The sequence below is a fragment of the Bubalus kerabau genome, chromosome 15, assembly GCF_029407905.1.
Source record: "Bubalus kerabau isolate K-KA32 ecotype Philippines breed swamp buffalo chromosome 15, PCC_UOA_SB_1v2, whole genome shotgun sequence".
NCBI lineage: Eukaryota > Metazoa > Chordata > Mammalia > Artiodactyla > Bovidae > Bubalus > Bubalus kerabau.
In genome coordinates this window covers 69,561,951-69,577,220 of record NC_073638.1, presented here as the reverse complement: position 1 = coordinate 69,577,220, position 15,270 = coordinate 69,561,951, and the positions used below count along the sequence as shown (strand labels likewise).

The 15,270-nt window shown below is 40.4% G+C and overlaps 1 long non-coding RNA gene across 1 annotated transcript in view; it reads left to right on the top strand.

Moving 5' to 3' along the window:
- The window catches only part of LOC129628365 (uncharacterized), a 30,002-nt gene extending 20,704 nt beyond the window's left edge, over nt 1-9,298 (top strand). The window contains exons 2-3 of the long non-coding RNA XR_008702794.1: nt 7,864-8,010; nt 9,088-9,298. This is a non-coding gene — a long non-coding RNA (uncharacterized LOC129628365). The remainder of the gene's footprint in view (nt 1-7,863; nt 8,011-9,087) is intronic.
- Nucleotides 9,299-15,270: the final 5,972 nt, after the last annotated feature.

The window sequence follows — 15,270 nt, the reverse complement described above, 5'->3', positions numbered from 1 at the left end:
CCCTATGGACTGTAGCCTATCAGGCTCCTCTGTCCATGGGATTTTCCAGGCAAGAGTGCTGGAGTGGATTGCCATTTCCTTCTCCAGGGGATCTTCCCGACCCAGGAATTGGGGCCAGGTCTCCCACATTGCAGGCAGACGCTTTACCATCTGAACCAGAATGAAGAGAGGGAGACAAAGCAAAAACAACACCCAGTTGTGGATGTGACTGGTGATGGAAGTAAAGTCTGATGCTGTAAAGAACAATATTGCATAGGAACCTGGAATGTTAGGTCCATGAATTAAGACAAATTGGAAGTGGTCAAAGAGGAAATGGCAAGAGTGAACATTGTCATTTTAGGAATCAGTGAACTAAAATGGACTGGAATGGGCAAATTTAACTCATGGCCATTATATCTACTATGGTGGGCAAGAATACCTTAGAAAAAATGGAGTAGCCCTCATAGTCAACAAAAGAGTCTGAAATACTGTACTTGGATGCAATCTCAAAAATGGCAGAATGATCTCTCTTCATTTCCAAGTCAAACCACACAATATCACAGTAATCCAAGTTATGCCCCACAAAGTAATGCTGAAAAAGTTGAAAATGAACAGTTCTATGAAGACCTACAAGATGTTCTAGAACTAACAATGGAAAAAAAAAAAATATATATATATATATATATATATATATATATATATATCTATCTCCTTTTCATTATATGGGACTGGAATGCAAAAGTAGGAAATGAAGAAATACCTGGAGTAATAGGCAAATTTGGCCTTGGAGTACAGAATAAAGTAGGGTAAAGGCTAATAGAGTTTTGCCAAGGGAATGCACTAGTCATAGCAAATACCCTCTTACAGCAAAACAAGAGAAAACTGTACATCAGTCCAGTTCAGTTCAGGTCAGTTGCTCAGTCATGTCCAACTCTTCGTGACCCCATGAATCGCAGCATGCCAGGCCTCTCTGTCCATCACCAACTCCCGGAGTTCACTCAGACTCACATCCATCGAGTCAGAGATGCCATCCAGCCATCTCATCCTCTGTCGTCCCCTTCTCCTCTTGCCCCCAATCCCTCCCAGCATAAGAGTCTTTTCCAATGAGTCAACACTTCGCATGAGGTGGCCAAAGTACTGGAGTTTCAGCTTCAGCATCATTCCTTCCAAAGAAATCCCAGGGCTGATCTCCTTCAGAATGGACTGGTTGGAACTCCTTGCAGTCCAAGGGACTCTCAAGAGTCTTCTCCAACACCACAGTTCAAAAGCATCAATTCTTTGGCGCTCAGCCTTCTTCACAGTCCAACTCTCACATCCATACATGACCACAGGAAAAACCATAGCCTTGACTAGATGGACCTTTGTTGGCCAAGTAATGTCTCTGCTTTTGAATATGCTATCTAGGTTGGTTATAACTTTCCTTCCAAGGAGTAAGCGTCTTTTAATTTCATGGCTGCAGTCACCATCTGCAGTGATTTTGGAGCCCAGAAAAATAAAGTCTGACACTGTTTCCACTGTTTCCCCATCTACTTCCCATGAAGTGATGGGACCAGATGCCATGATCTTCGTTTTCTGAATGTTGAGCTTTAAGTCAACTTTTTCCACTCTCCTCTTTCACTTTCATCAAGAGGCTTTTTAGTTCTTCTTCACTTTCTGCCATAAGGGTGGTCTCATCTGCATAGCTGAGGTTCTTGATATTTCTCCCGGCAATCTTGATTCCAGCTTGTGTTTCTTCCAGTCCAGCGTTTCTCATGATGTAGTCTGCATATAAGTTAAATAAGCAGGGTGATAATATACAGCCTTGACATATTCCTTTTCCTATTTGGAACCAGTCTGTTGTTTCGTGTTCAGTTCTAACTGTTGCTTCCTGACCTGCATACAAATTTCTCAAGAGGCAGGTCAGGTGGTCTGGTATTCCCATCTCTTTCAGAATTTTCCACAGTGTATTATGATCCACACAGTCAAAGGCTTTCGCATAGTCAATAAGGCAGAAATAGATGTTTTTCTGGAACTCTCTTGCTTTTTCCATGATCCTGGATATCAAAAATAGTCAATACCAAAATCAGATTAATTATATTCTTTGCAGCCAAAGATGGAGAAACTCTATTCAGTGAGCAAAAACAAGACTGTCAGCTGACTGTGGCTCATATCATGAGCACCTAATTGCTAAATTCAGAATTAAATAGAAGAAAATAGGAAAAACTATTCAGGTACGACCTAAATCAAATCCCTTATGATTATACAGTGGAAGTCACAAATAGGTTCAAGGGATCAGATCTGATACACAGAGTTCCTGAGGAACTATGGATGGAGGTTTGTGACAATGTACAGGAGGCAGTGATCAGGACCATTCCCAAGAAAAAGAAGTGCAAAAAGGCAAAATGGTTGTCTGAGGAAGGCTTACAAATAGCTGTGAAAAGAGGAGAAGTAAAAGGCAAAGGAGAAAAGGAAAAATATACCCATTTGAATGAAGAGTTCCAAAGAATAGCAAGGAGAGATAAGAAAGCCTTCCTCAGCAATCAAGGCAAAGAAACAGAGGAAACCAATAGAATGGAAAAGACTAGAGATCTCTTCAACAAAATTAGATATAATTTTGAACAAGGGAACATTTCATGCAAAGATGGACATATAAATGTACAGAAATGTTATGGAACTAATAGAAGCAGAAGATATTAAGAAGAGGTGGTAAGACTACACAGAACTGTCCAAAAATATCTTCATGACCCAGATAACCACAATGGTGTGATATCTCACCTAGAGCCAGACATCCTGGAAAGCAAAGTCAAGTGGGCCTTAGAAAGCATCACTACAAATAAAGCAAGAAGAGGTGATGGAATTCCAGTTGAGCTATTTCAAATCCTGAAAGATGATTCTGTGAATGTGCTATACTCAATATGCCAGCAAATTTGGAAAACTCACAGTGGCCACAGGACTGGAAAAGGTCACTTTTCATTCTAATCTAAAAGAAAGGCAATGCCAGAGAATGCTCAAACTACCAGACAATTGCACTCATCTCACACGCTAGAAAAGTAATGCTCAAAATTCTCCAAGCCAGACTTCAACAGTACATGAACCATGAACTTCCAGATATATGTTCAAGGTGGATTTAGAAAAGGGAGATGAACCAGAGGTCAAATTGCCAACATACGTTGGATCATTGGAAAAGCATGAGAGTTCAAGAAAAACATATTCTTCTGCTTTATTGACTACATCAAAGCCTTTGATTGTTTGAATCACAAAAACCCATGAAAAATTCTTAAAGAGATGGGAATATCAGACCACTTACCTGCCTCCTGAGAAATCTTTATGTAGTTCAAGAAGCAACAGTTAGAATTGGACGTGGAACAACAGACCGGTTCCAAACCACGAAAGTTCAGTTCTGTTCAGTTCAGTTCAGTCTCTCAGTCGTGTCCAACTCTTTCTGATCCCATGAATTGCAGCATGCAGGCCTCCCTGTCCATCACCAACTCCCGGATTTCAAACTCATGTCCATCGAGTCGGTGATGCCATCCAGCCATCTCATCCTCTGTTGTCCCCTTCTCCTCCTGCCCCCAATCCCTCCCAGCATCAGATACTTTTCCAATGAATCAACTCTTCACATGAGGTGGCCAATATTGGAATTTCAGCTTCAGGATCAGTCCTTTCAATGAACACTCAGTACTGATCTCCTTTAGAATGGACTGGTTGGAACTCCTTGCAGTCCAAGGGACTCTCAAGAGCCTTCTCCAACACCACAGTTCAAAAGCATCAATTCTTCTGCACTCAGCTTTCTTCACAGTCCAACTCTCACATCCATACATGACCACAGGAAAAACCATAGCCTTGACTAGATGGACCTTTGTTGGCAAAGTAATATCTCTGCTTTTTAATATGCTATCTAGGTTGGTCATTGCTTTCCTTCCAAGGAGTAAGTGTCTTTTAATTTCATGGCTGCAATCACCATCTGCAGTGATTTTGGAGCCCCCAAAAATAAAGTCAGCCACTGTTTCCACTGTTTCCCCATCTATTTGACATAGTGATGGGACCGGACGCCATGATCTTCATTTTTTTGAATGTTGAGCTTTAAGTCAACTTTTTCACTCTCCTCTCACTTTCATCAAGGGGCTTTTTAGTTCCTCCTCGCTTTCTGCCATAAGGGTGGTGTCATCTGTATATCTGAGGTTATTGATATTTCTCCCACAATCTTGATTCCAGCTTGTGCTTCTTCCAGCCCAGCATTTCTCATGATGTACTCTGCATGTAAGTTAAATAAGCAGGGTGACAATATACAGCCTTGACGTACTCCTTTTCCTATTTGGAACCAGTCTGTTGTTCCTTGTCCAGTTCTAACTGTTGCTTCCTGACCTGCATACAGGTTTCTCAAAAGGCAGGTTAGGTGATCTGGTATTCCCATCTCTTTCAGAATTTTCCACAGTTTATTGTGATCCAAATAGTCAAAGGCTTTGGCATAGTCAATAAAGCAGAAATAGATGTTTTTCTGGAACTCTCTTGCTTTTTCCATGATCCAGCAGATGTTGGCAATTTGATCTCTGGTTCCTCTGCCTTTTCTAAAACCAGCTTGAACATCAGGAAGTTCACAGTTCACATATTGCTGAAGCCTGGCTTGGAGAATTTTGAGCATTACTTTACTAGCCTGTGAGATGAGTGCAATTGTGCAGTAGTTTGAGCATTCTTTGGCATTGCCTTTCTTTGGGATTGGAATGAGAACTGACCTTTTACAGTCCTGTGGCCACTGCTGAATTTTCCAAATTTGCTGGCATATTGAGTACAGCACTTTCACAGCATCATCTTTCAGGATTTGAAATAGCTGAACTGGAATTTCATCACCTCCACTAGCTTTGTTCGTAGTGATGCTTTCTAAGGCCCACTTGGCTTCACATTCCAGGTTGTCTGGCTCTAGGTGAGTGATCACACCATCGTGATTATATTGGTCATGAAGATCTTTTTGTGCAGTTCTTCTGTGTAATCTTGCCAACTCTTCTTAATATCTTCTGCTTCTGTTAGGTCCATACCATTTCTGTCCTTTATCGAGCCCATCTTTGCATGAAATGTTCTCTTGGAATCTCTAATTTTCTTGAAGAGATCTCTAGTCTTTCCATTCTGTTTTTTTCCTCTATTTCTTTGCATTGATCACTGAGGAAGGCTTTCTTATGTCTTCTTGCTATTCTTTGGAACTCTGCATTCAGATGCTTATATCTTTCCTTTTCACCTTTGCTTTTCATTTCTCTTCTTTCCACAGCTATTTTTAAGGCCTCCTCATTCAGCCATTCTGTTTTTTTGCATTTCTTTTCCATGGGGATGATCTTGATCCCTGTCTCCTGTATAGTGTCACAAACCTCCGTCCACAGTTCATCAGGCACTCTATCTATCAGATCTAGTCCCTTAAATCTATTTCTCCCTTCCACTGTATAATCATAAGGGATTTGATTTAGGTGATACCTGAATGGTCTAGTGGTTTACCATACTTTCTTCAATTTCAGTCTGAATTTGGCAATAAGAAGTTCATGATCTGAGCCACAGTCATCTCCCAGTCTTGTTTTTGCTGACTGTATAGAGCTTCTCCATCTTTGGCTGCAAAGAATATAATCAATCTTATTTAGGTGTTGGCCATCTGGTGATGTCCATTTGTAGAGTCTTCTCTTGTGTTGTTGGAAGAGGGTGTTTGCTATGACCAGTGCGTTCTCTTGGCAAAACGCTATTAGCCTTTTCCCTACTTCATTCCATATTCCAAGGCCAAATTTGCCTGTGACCCCAGGTTTTTCTTGACTTCCTGCTTTTTCATTCCAGTCTCCTATAATGAAAAGGACATCTTTTTTGAGTGTTAGTTCTAAATGTTCTTGTAGGTCTTCATAGAACTGTTCAACTCCAGCTTCTTCAGTGTTACTGGTTGGGGCACAGACTTGGATTACTGTGATATTGAATGGTTTGCCTTGGAAACAAACAGAGATCATTCTGTCGTTTTTGATATTGCATCTAAGTACTGCATTTCAGACACTTTTGTTGATCATGATGGCTATTCCATTTCTTCTAAGGGATTCCTGCTCACAGTAGTAGATATAATGTTCATCTGTGTTAAATTCACCCATTCCAGTCCATTTTAGTTTGCTGATTTTTAGAATGGCGATGTTCAGGCTTGCTATCTCCTGTTTGACCATTTCCAATTTGCCTTGATACGTGGACCTAACATTCCAGGTTCCTTCCTATGCAATATTCCTCTTTACAGCATTCGACCTTGCTTCTATCACCAGTCACATCCACAACTGGGTATTGTTTTTGCTTTGGCTCCATCCCTTCATTCTTTCTGGAGTTATTTCTCCACTGATCTCCAGTAGGATATTGAGCACCTACCGACCTGGGGAGTTCCTCTTTGAGTATCCTATCATTTTGCCTTTTCATACTGTTCATGAGGTTCTCAAGGCAAGAATACTGAAGTGTTGTGCCATTCCTTCTCCAGTGGGCCACATTCTGTCAGACCTCTCCCTCATGACCCGCCTGTCTTGGGTGGCCCCCCAGGGCATGGCTTAGTTTCATTGAGTTAGACAAGGCTGTGGTCGGTGTGATTAGATTGACTAGTTTTCTGTGATTATGGTTTCAGTGTGTCTGCCCTCTAATGTCCTCTAGCAACACCTCCCATCTTACATGGGTTTCTCTTACTTTGGATATGGGGTATCTCTTCACGGCTGATCCAGCAAAGCACAGCTGCTGCTCCTTACCTTAGACGAGGGGTATCTCCTCATGGCCACCCCTCCTGACCTTGAACGAGGAGTAGCTCCTCTCGACCCTCCTGCACCCGTGCACCTGCCACTCCTTGGACATGGGGTTGCTCTTCTCAGCCACTGCCCTGACCTCTGGCGTGGAGTAGCTCCTCCTGGCCACTGCCCCTGACCTTGGGCAAGGGGTAGCTCCTCTCGGCCATGATTCTGCGCGGTCCGTCACAGCTGGTGCGAAGGAGTACATCCAAGCTGTATATTGTCACCCTGCTTATTTAACTTATGCACAGTGTACATCATGAGAAATGCTGGACTGGATGAAGCTCACGCAGAAATCAAGATTGCCAGGATAAATATCAATAACCTCAGATATGCAGATGATACCACAGTTATGGCAGAAAGCAAAGAATAACTATAGAACCTCTTGATGAAAATGAAAGAGGACAATTAAAAAGTTGGCTTAAAACTCAACATTCAGAAAACCAAGATCATGGCCTCTGGTCCCATCACTTCATGGCAAATAGATGGGGAAACAATGGAAACAATGAGAAACTTTATGTTTTGGAGTCCAAAATCACTGCAGATGGTGACTGTAGCCATGAAATTAAATGATGCTTGCTCCTTGGAAGAAAAGCTATTACCAACCTAGACAGAAAATTAAAAAGCACAGATATTACTTTGCTAAGAAAGGTCCATATAGTCAAATCTATGGTTTTTCCAGTAGTCATGTATGGTTGTGAGAGTTGGACTATAAAGAAAGCTGAGCACCGAAGAATTGATGTTTTTGAACTGTGGTGTTGGAGAAGATTCTTGAGAGTCCCTTGGACTGCAAGGAGATCCAACAAGTCCATCCTAAAGGAAATCAGTCCTGACTATTTATTGGAAGTACTGATACTGAAGCTAAAACTCCAATACTTTGGCCACATGATGCGAAGAACTGACTCATTTGAAAAGACCCTGATGCTGGAAAAGATTGAAGGCAGAAGGAGAAGGGGATGACAGAGGATGAGATAGTTGGATGGCATCACCAACTCAATAGACATGATTTTGAGTAAGCTCTGGGAGTTGGTGATGGATAGGCAAGTCTGGTGTGCTGCAGTCCATGGGGGTCACAAAGAGTCGGACTCGACTGAGAGACTTCACTTTCACTTTTCCCTTTCATGCATTGGAGAAGGAAAGGCAACCCACTCCAGTATTCTTGCCTGGAGAATCCCAGGGACAGGGGAGCCTGGTGGGCTGCTGTCTATGGGGTCGCACAGAGTTGGACATGACTGAAGCGACTTAGCAGCAGCAGGAGCAGCAGCATCCTTACAGATGTGAGGTGATGTCTCAGTTTGGTTTTGATTTGCATATCCCTGATGATTATTGATCATAATCAATAATCTTTTCCATGACTTTTGTATGATTTCTTTAGAAAAATGTCTGTTTGGGTCCTTTGCCCATTTTTAAAACTTGATACTTGGTGTTCTTTAGTTTGGTCTTGTCTTATTTTGCTTTTGCTGTTGAGTTGTATAAGTTCCTTTTATAGCCTGAATATTGGCCCCTTATTAGACATGTAGTTTGCAAATATTTTCTCCCATTCCATAGGTTGTCTTTGCATTTTATTGATGATTTCCTTTGCTGAGCATCAGCTTTATAGCTAATGTAGCCCCATTTGTTATTTTTGCTCTTGTTGCCTTTGCCAAAAGTTTATTCTTGTATTAAAATCTGAGCTTGCAGCAGCTATTGCTGCTCTATCAGCAAGATTACTGTGTTTAGAATCTTCATCCTTTTGCCCTATGGAAGCTTTAAAATGAATTACTGATATCTGAGCAGGCAGTTGTAAAGCCTCTGACAAAAACTGATATCATTTTTTTCATGATACATTTTAGTTCTCATTGAACTAAAAATCCCTTATATCAAAAAAATTTAACCTATTGCATGATAGAAATGAATCATGTATTTATTAGTATATATCCATATTAAACCCAGAACCAAGAATTGCAGCTCTAGCAATTGCTATTCACATATCTGCTTGTGTAAAGACAACGCATGAGCTGCCAAGGAATTACGATGTCATCCCACCACAGGGATCTTAACTGAGTCACTTTTGTCCCAACCCATCAATGAACATGATCAAATATGCAGTAAAAAAGGAATAGCAGATAAATTAGGTCAGTTTTTTGTTTTCTTTCTTTCTTTCTTTTTTTTAATTTGGAACCCCCTAATCTGAAGGAGAGGCTACAGCCAAATTTAATTGTTCAAATTCCTCTACAGATTCTAAAGTTAGGACCATAGTATCTACAGAATTATGTAATGTCTCCATCAGAGGGTTTGTTCCCCCTCCAAAATCTGGAATCAACTCTCTACATTACTGTGTTAGTTCCTAAAACTGTCTTTTTTTTTTTTTTTTTTGTAGTGGACTGTTTTGTCTTCAAAATGTACTAACTCGTAGACTGAAATACTTGGTGGCCTACAGTTTGACAACAAATGCTCTAAAAGTTTCATCTCAGTTGCACAGCATTGTGATTTTTCCAGTGAGGCTCTGTCTCCTTGTAAAACAAAGAATATTAACAAATCAAAGCATCACCTTTCACTCTCTTTCTCATGCTCCGTGTAGTAGAGAATTACAAGACAAAGTAAGAAAGTCCTGAAATTTTTGAGGAATTCTTTCCCATGAAAAGTCCCATGGACTCTTTGTTAAAAAAAACCAAAAAACAAAAAACAAAAAAAAACACATAGACTTATCCAGTAGATAAGAAGAAAGGAGCAAAGAAGGAGAAAGGAAGATAATTAGAGGAAGAAAATAAAGAATTGCAATACAAAGATCAATTACAAAGAAAATTTTTGCAGATAATAGTTTCAATATCAGAAGTCAGATAGTTGCAGGGCTGTGAATTATAGATTATCTAGGTTTATATAATGCTTGACTATATCAAATTAACCTTTCTTTCTTTCTTGGAGGTATTACAGCATGAGTGTCCCATTTTTTTCAAATTATTGTTTGTTTTCTGAATTCTTTTATAACCATTTTTATTCATTTTAATTAAGTCCTAGATTGAGGACACAGTTTTATATAAGGCCATGGCTTATCCTTTTAGTAAACTATTTTAAATGGTTTTCTTGTTGTTCAGTTGTCAAGTCATGACCAATTCTTTCTGATCCCATGGACTGCAGCATGCCAAGCTTCTCTGTCCTTTACTATCTCCTGGAGTTTGTTCAAACTCATGTTCATTGAGTCAGTGATGCCAGGCAACCGTTTCATCCTGTCACCCCCTTTTCCTCCACCCCACTTTCTCCCAACATCAGGATCTTTTCTGATGATTCAGCTCTTCACATTAGGTGATCAAAGTATTGGAGCTTCTTTAGTTCATCTTCATTTTGATATCTTTTCAAAAATCTTAAATAGTAGTACAAGTATGGGTCTGTGTTTAAACATCTCATAAATGTTCTTCATGTGTTTGTTAATTTTCATGTGACCTTTTATTTATAGATATTCACATTTTTAACTTTAACATGGAACACAGTCATTTGATACAAAGAGATAGTGATGAAAGTGAAGATGAAAGTGAAAGAGGAGGCTTACAGCTCCTCTTTGGCTTACAGCTCAACATTCAGAAAACTAAGATCAAAGCATCCAGTCCCATCACTTCATGGCAAATAGATGAGGAAACAGTGGAAAAGGTTGCTAACTTTATTTTGGGGGGGCTCCAAAATCACTGCAGATGGTGACCACAGCCATGAAATTAAAAGACACTTACTCCTTGAAAGGAAAGTTATGACCAACCTAGACAGCATTTTAAAAAGCAGAGATATTACTTTACCAACAAAGGTCCATCTAGGCAAGGCTATGGTTTTTCCAGTGGTCATGTATGGATGTGAGAGTAGGACTATAAAGAAAACTGAGCACCAAAGAATTGATGCTTTTGAACTGTGGTATTGGAGAAGACTCTTGAGAGTCCCTTGGACTGCAGGGAGATCCAACCAGTCCATCCTAAAGGAGATCAGTCCTGGGTTGTTCATTGGACTGATGTTGAAGCTGAAACTCCAATACTTTGGCCACCTGATGTGAAGAGCTGACTCATTTGAAAAGACCCTGATGCTGGGAAATATTGAGGGCAGGAGGAGAAGGGAACAACAGAGGATGAGATGGTTGGATGGCATCACCGACTCGATAGACATGGGTTTGGGTAAACTCTGGGAGTTGCTGATGGACAGGGAGGCCTGGAGTGCTGTGCTTCATGGGGCTGCAAAGAGTCGGATAGGACTGAGTGACTGAACTGATCCATTTTTCATATAAGGAGACAAAAAAGTACCCCAATTTTAGAGATTTTCTCAGGGCAATTGAGCTAAAGAATCTCAGTGGAAGAATTTCTGACTTCAGATTTCCTTTGTGCTGAATTCATTATCGTGTGACAATATTCTTCCTCCTGATTCCTGTGGTTCCATGAGTAACTGCAACAGACAGATGCATGTAGACGTGGATTTATGCAAATGTGGAGAATGGTTTTCACAAGTTTACTGCAATGTTATCATACCAGGAAATCATAGGAATTCTTCTATAATTGGTGGGATAAAGAGTTAAAGTTTTAGAAGAGATTTTTTTTTAGGATTATACTTCCTTATTGTTTTGACCCATTTTATCTAGCCTCAGAGAAAATAAGGTTACATCTGCCAGCAGGTAATCTTATAGAGGTTTTGCTAAAGTTTTGTAAAATGTACCAAATCTAGTTTTGTAATCTAAAATAAAGCATCTTAAAGTTTATATATATATACCAATAAGTATACTACTCTGAATTCATTTCACCCACCCAATATTAACTTCTAGAAAATCTCTGAGATCCTGTAAACATCCTTTCAAATGAGTGCCTCTTAATAAAGAGATTAAATTTCTCTTTAGTTTGTGTTCTTCAATAATAAATATTTGATAATGCATTCTCCTTTAAATCCAGACCTCATAGCCCGTGGCTCTTCAGCAAGTAGACTAGGGCATTTCAAACTGGGAACACAGGTATTGGTATACTTTATAGCATTAAATGTTATTCAGTAAACAGTACATAATCATGTTTTTCTTGAATATCTTTCTAACCAAAAGGAATGTATGATGTCCTGGGTCTCCAGTAACTGGTATCAATTTATGCTGGTGTCAGGCAACACCCTCAGGGATTTTAGTGTGTCTAGATCCTAATGTTCAAGGGTCGTATCATTCTTTCTGGTCCCTCCTTTCACTCTTCACTGGAAGCATTTCTCCTTTAATAAAATGATTGGACAGCTTCACTGATGGTCAGAAGTTATTCCAAAAAGTAGCACTCATTTCTATCTTGCCATTTCCAAAATGCAGGAAGTGAAAAATATCCACAGACACTATTACTTGAAAAGTGAAAGTCACTCTGTCATGCCTGAGTCTGTGACCCCATGGCATACACAGTCCATGGAATCCTCCAGGCCAGAATACTGGAGTGGGTAGCTTTTCCTTTCTGCCAGGGATCTTCCCAACCCAGGGATCAAACCCAGGTCCCCTACCTTGCAGGCAGATTCTTTACCAGCTGAGCTACTAAGGAAGCTACTACTTGATGCCACCCACAATACTAGGAGACATTGTGAAAAGGTTGAGTTACTCCCTCTCAAAGTGCTCAGGTCCTGCATGCTTTGATTCAAATCACTAAATTATTACTGCGTCCATGACATCTATATGACTATTATGACGCAATCACAACACACAGTCAAATGCTTCCAGCTTTAAAATCATAGAATGGTTTTACTGGCAAACTTCTGAACCTATACAGCACATTCTTGGTCAGTTACACTTTTCAACAGCTTGGATGCTTATTATAAAACTACATAAGGAATTCTAAGTTGTGATCCTTGATTTTTTACATGGTAAATACCACACATCCTGATAATATTTCTTTTTCATATGGCCATATTTCTGATATCCATATAACTTGTCATTTAGTTGCTAAGTTGTGTCCGATTCTTCTGAAAACCTCTGGACTGTAGCCTGGCAGGATCCTCTGTCCACAGGATTTCCTAGGCAAGAAAACTTAAGTGGGTTGCCATTTCCTTCTCTAGGGGATCTTTGTGACCCAGGGATACAGCCCAGCATCCCCTGCATTGCAGGTGGATACTTAACTGCTGAGCCACCAAGGAAACCCAGTAATAGCTTAAGAAGGTTTATCATGTGGACCGCTTTGATATCCCTTTTTATACTTTGTGCCCATTTTAGGCCTTCTAAGGAATCATTCGCATCCATCCCTAATCCTCCCCATAAGAATCTTACAAGATTATAGTAAAGGCATATGTACATGCTAAGTTGCTTCAGTTCAGTTCAGTTCAGTAGCTCAGTCGTGTCTGACTCCTTGCAACCCCATGAACTGCAGCACGCCAGGCCTCCCTATCCATCACTGACACCTAGAGTCCACCCAAACCCATGTCCATCGAGTCGGTGATTCCATCCAACCATCTCATCCTCTGTCGTCCCCTTCTCCTCCTGCCCTCAATCTTTCCCAGCATCAGGGTCTTTTCAAATGAGTCAGCTCTTCACATCAGGTGGCCAAAGTATTGGAGTTTCAGCTTCAACATCAGTCCTTCCAATGAACACTCAGGACTGATCTTTAGGATGGATTGGTTGGATCTCCCTGCAGTCCAAGGAACTCTCAAGAGTCTTCTCCAATACCACAGTTCAAAAGCATCAATTCTTCAGTGCTCAGTTTTCTTTATAGTCTAACTCTCACATTCATACATGACTACTGGAAAAACCATAGCCTTGCCTAGACGGACCTTTGTTGGCAAAGAACTATCTCTGCTTTTTAATATGCTGTCTATGTTGGTCATAAATTTCCTTCCAAGGATTAAGTGTCTTTTAATTTCATGGCTACAATATCATCTGCAGTGATTTTGGAGCCCCCAAAATAGTCTGACCCTATTTCCCTTGTTTCCCCATCTACTTGCCATGAAGTGATGGGACAGGATGCCATGATCTTTGTTTTCTGAATGTTGAGCTTTAAGCCAACCTTTTCTCTCTCCTCTTTCACTTTCATCAGGAGGCTCTTTACTTCTTCTTCACTTTCTTTCATAAGGCTGGTGTCATCTGCATATCTGAGGTTATTGATATTTCTCCCAGCAATCTTAATTCCAGCTTGTGCTTCTTCCAGCCTAGCGTTTCTCATGATGTACTCTGCATATGAGTTAAATAAGCAGGGTGACAATATACTGCCTTGACATGCTCCTTTTCCTATTTGGAACCAGTCTGTTGTTCCATGTCCAGTTCTAATTGTTGCTTCCTGACCTTTATACAGGTTTCTCAAGAGGCGGGTCAAGTGGTCTAGTATTCCCATCTCTTTCAGAATTTTCCACAGTTGATTGTGATCCACACAGTCAAAGGCTTTGGCATAGTCAATAAAGCAGAAATAGATGTTTTTCTGGAACTCTCTTGCTTTTTCAATGATTCAGTGGATGTTAGCAATTTGATCTCTGGTTCCTCTGCCTTTTCTAAAACCAGCTTGAACATCTGGAAGTTCAGGGTTCACGTATCACTGAAGCATGGCTTGGAGAATTTTGAACATTACTTTACCAGCATGTGAGATGAATGCAATTGTGTGGTAGTTTGAGCAGTCTTTGGCATCGCCTTTCTTTGGGATTGGAATGAAAACTGACATTTTCCAGTCCCGTGGCCACTGCTGAGTTTTCCAAATTTGCTGACATATTGAGTACAGCACTTTCACAGCATCATCTTTGAGAATGTGAAATAGCTTTACTGGAATTCCATCACCTCCATTAGCTTTGTTTGTAGTGATGCTTTCCAAGGCCCACTTGACTTCACATTCCAGGATGTCTGGCTCTAGGTGAGTGATTACACCATTGTGATTATCTGAGTCTTGAAGATCTTTTTTGTACAGTTCTTCTGTGTATTCTTGCCACCTCTTCTTAACATCTTCTGCTTTTGTTAGGTCCCTACCATTTCTGTCCTTTATCGAGCCCATCTTTGCATGAAATGTTCCATTGGTATCTCTAATTTTCTTGAAGAGATCTTCAGTCTTTCCCAGTCACTTCTAACTCTTTGTGTCCCTACGGACTGTAGCCCCTCCAGGCTTCTCTGTCCATTGGATTCTCCAGACAAGAATACTGGAGTGGGTCACCATGTCCTTCTTCAGGGTGTCTTCCCATCCTAGGGCTCAAACCTGAGTCTCTTATATCTCTTTCACTGGTAGATGGGTTATTTACCACTAACACCACCTGAGAAGCCTCTACAATAAAGTAAACTTCCCTTTTTAGAACTGTTCCTCATTTTTATGTGTTTTCAGACTTTCTTCCTCTTTCCTCATTATTTTCTGTCACTCTGTCATCCTCTGTCATTGACTGAGACTGCAGCCTCTTTGGAAATACAAAGCTAACGTCCATTAACTGACATCAATGAAAGTGTCTTACTTATTAGTCTTAGTCCCCAGCTATTGAAAACAGGCTCTGTAAACATTTCCTCATCCACTGCTACCTTAGCAACTAACTTCAATTACTCTTCTGAGCCACAGTACATAAGCAAGCATATTTTCTCTGATGAACAGTACTTTAAGTTGCACAAACCTACAGTTCTTGACATTCTCAA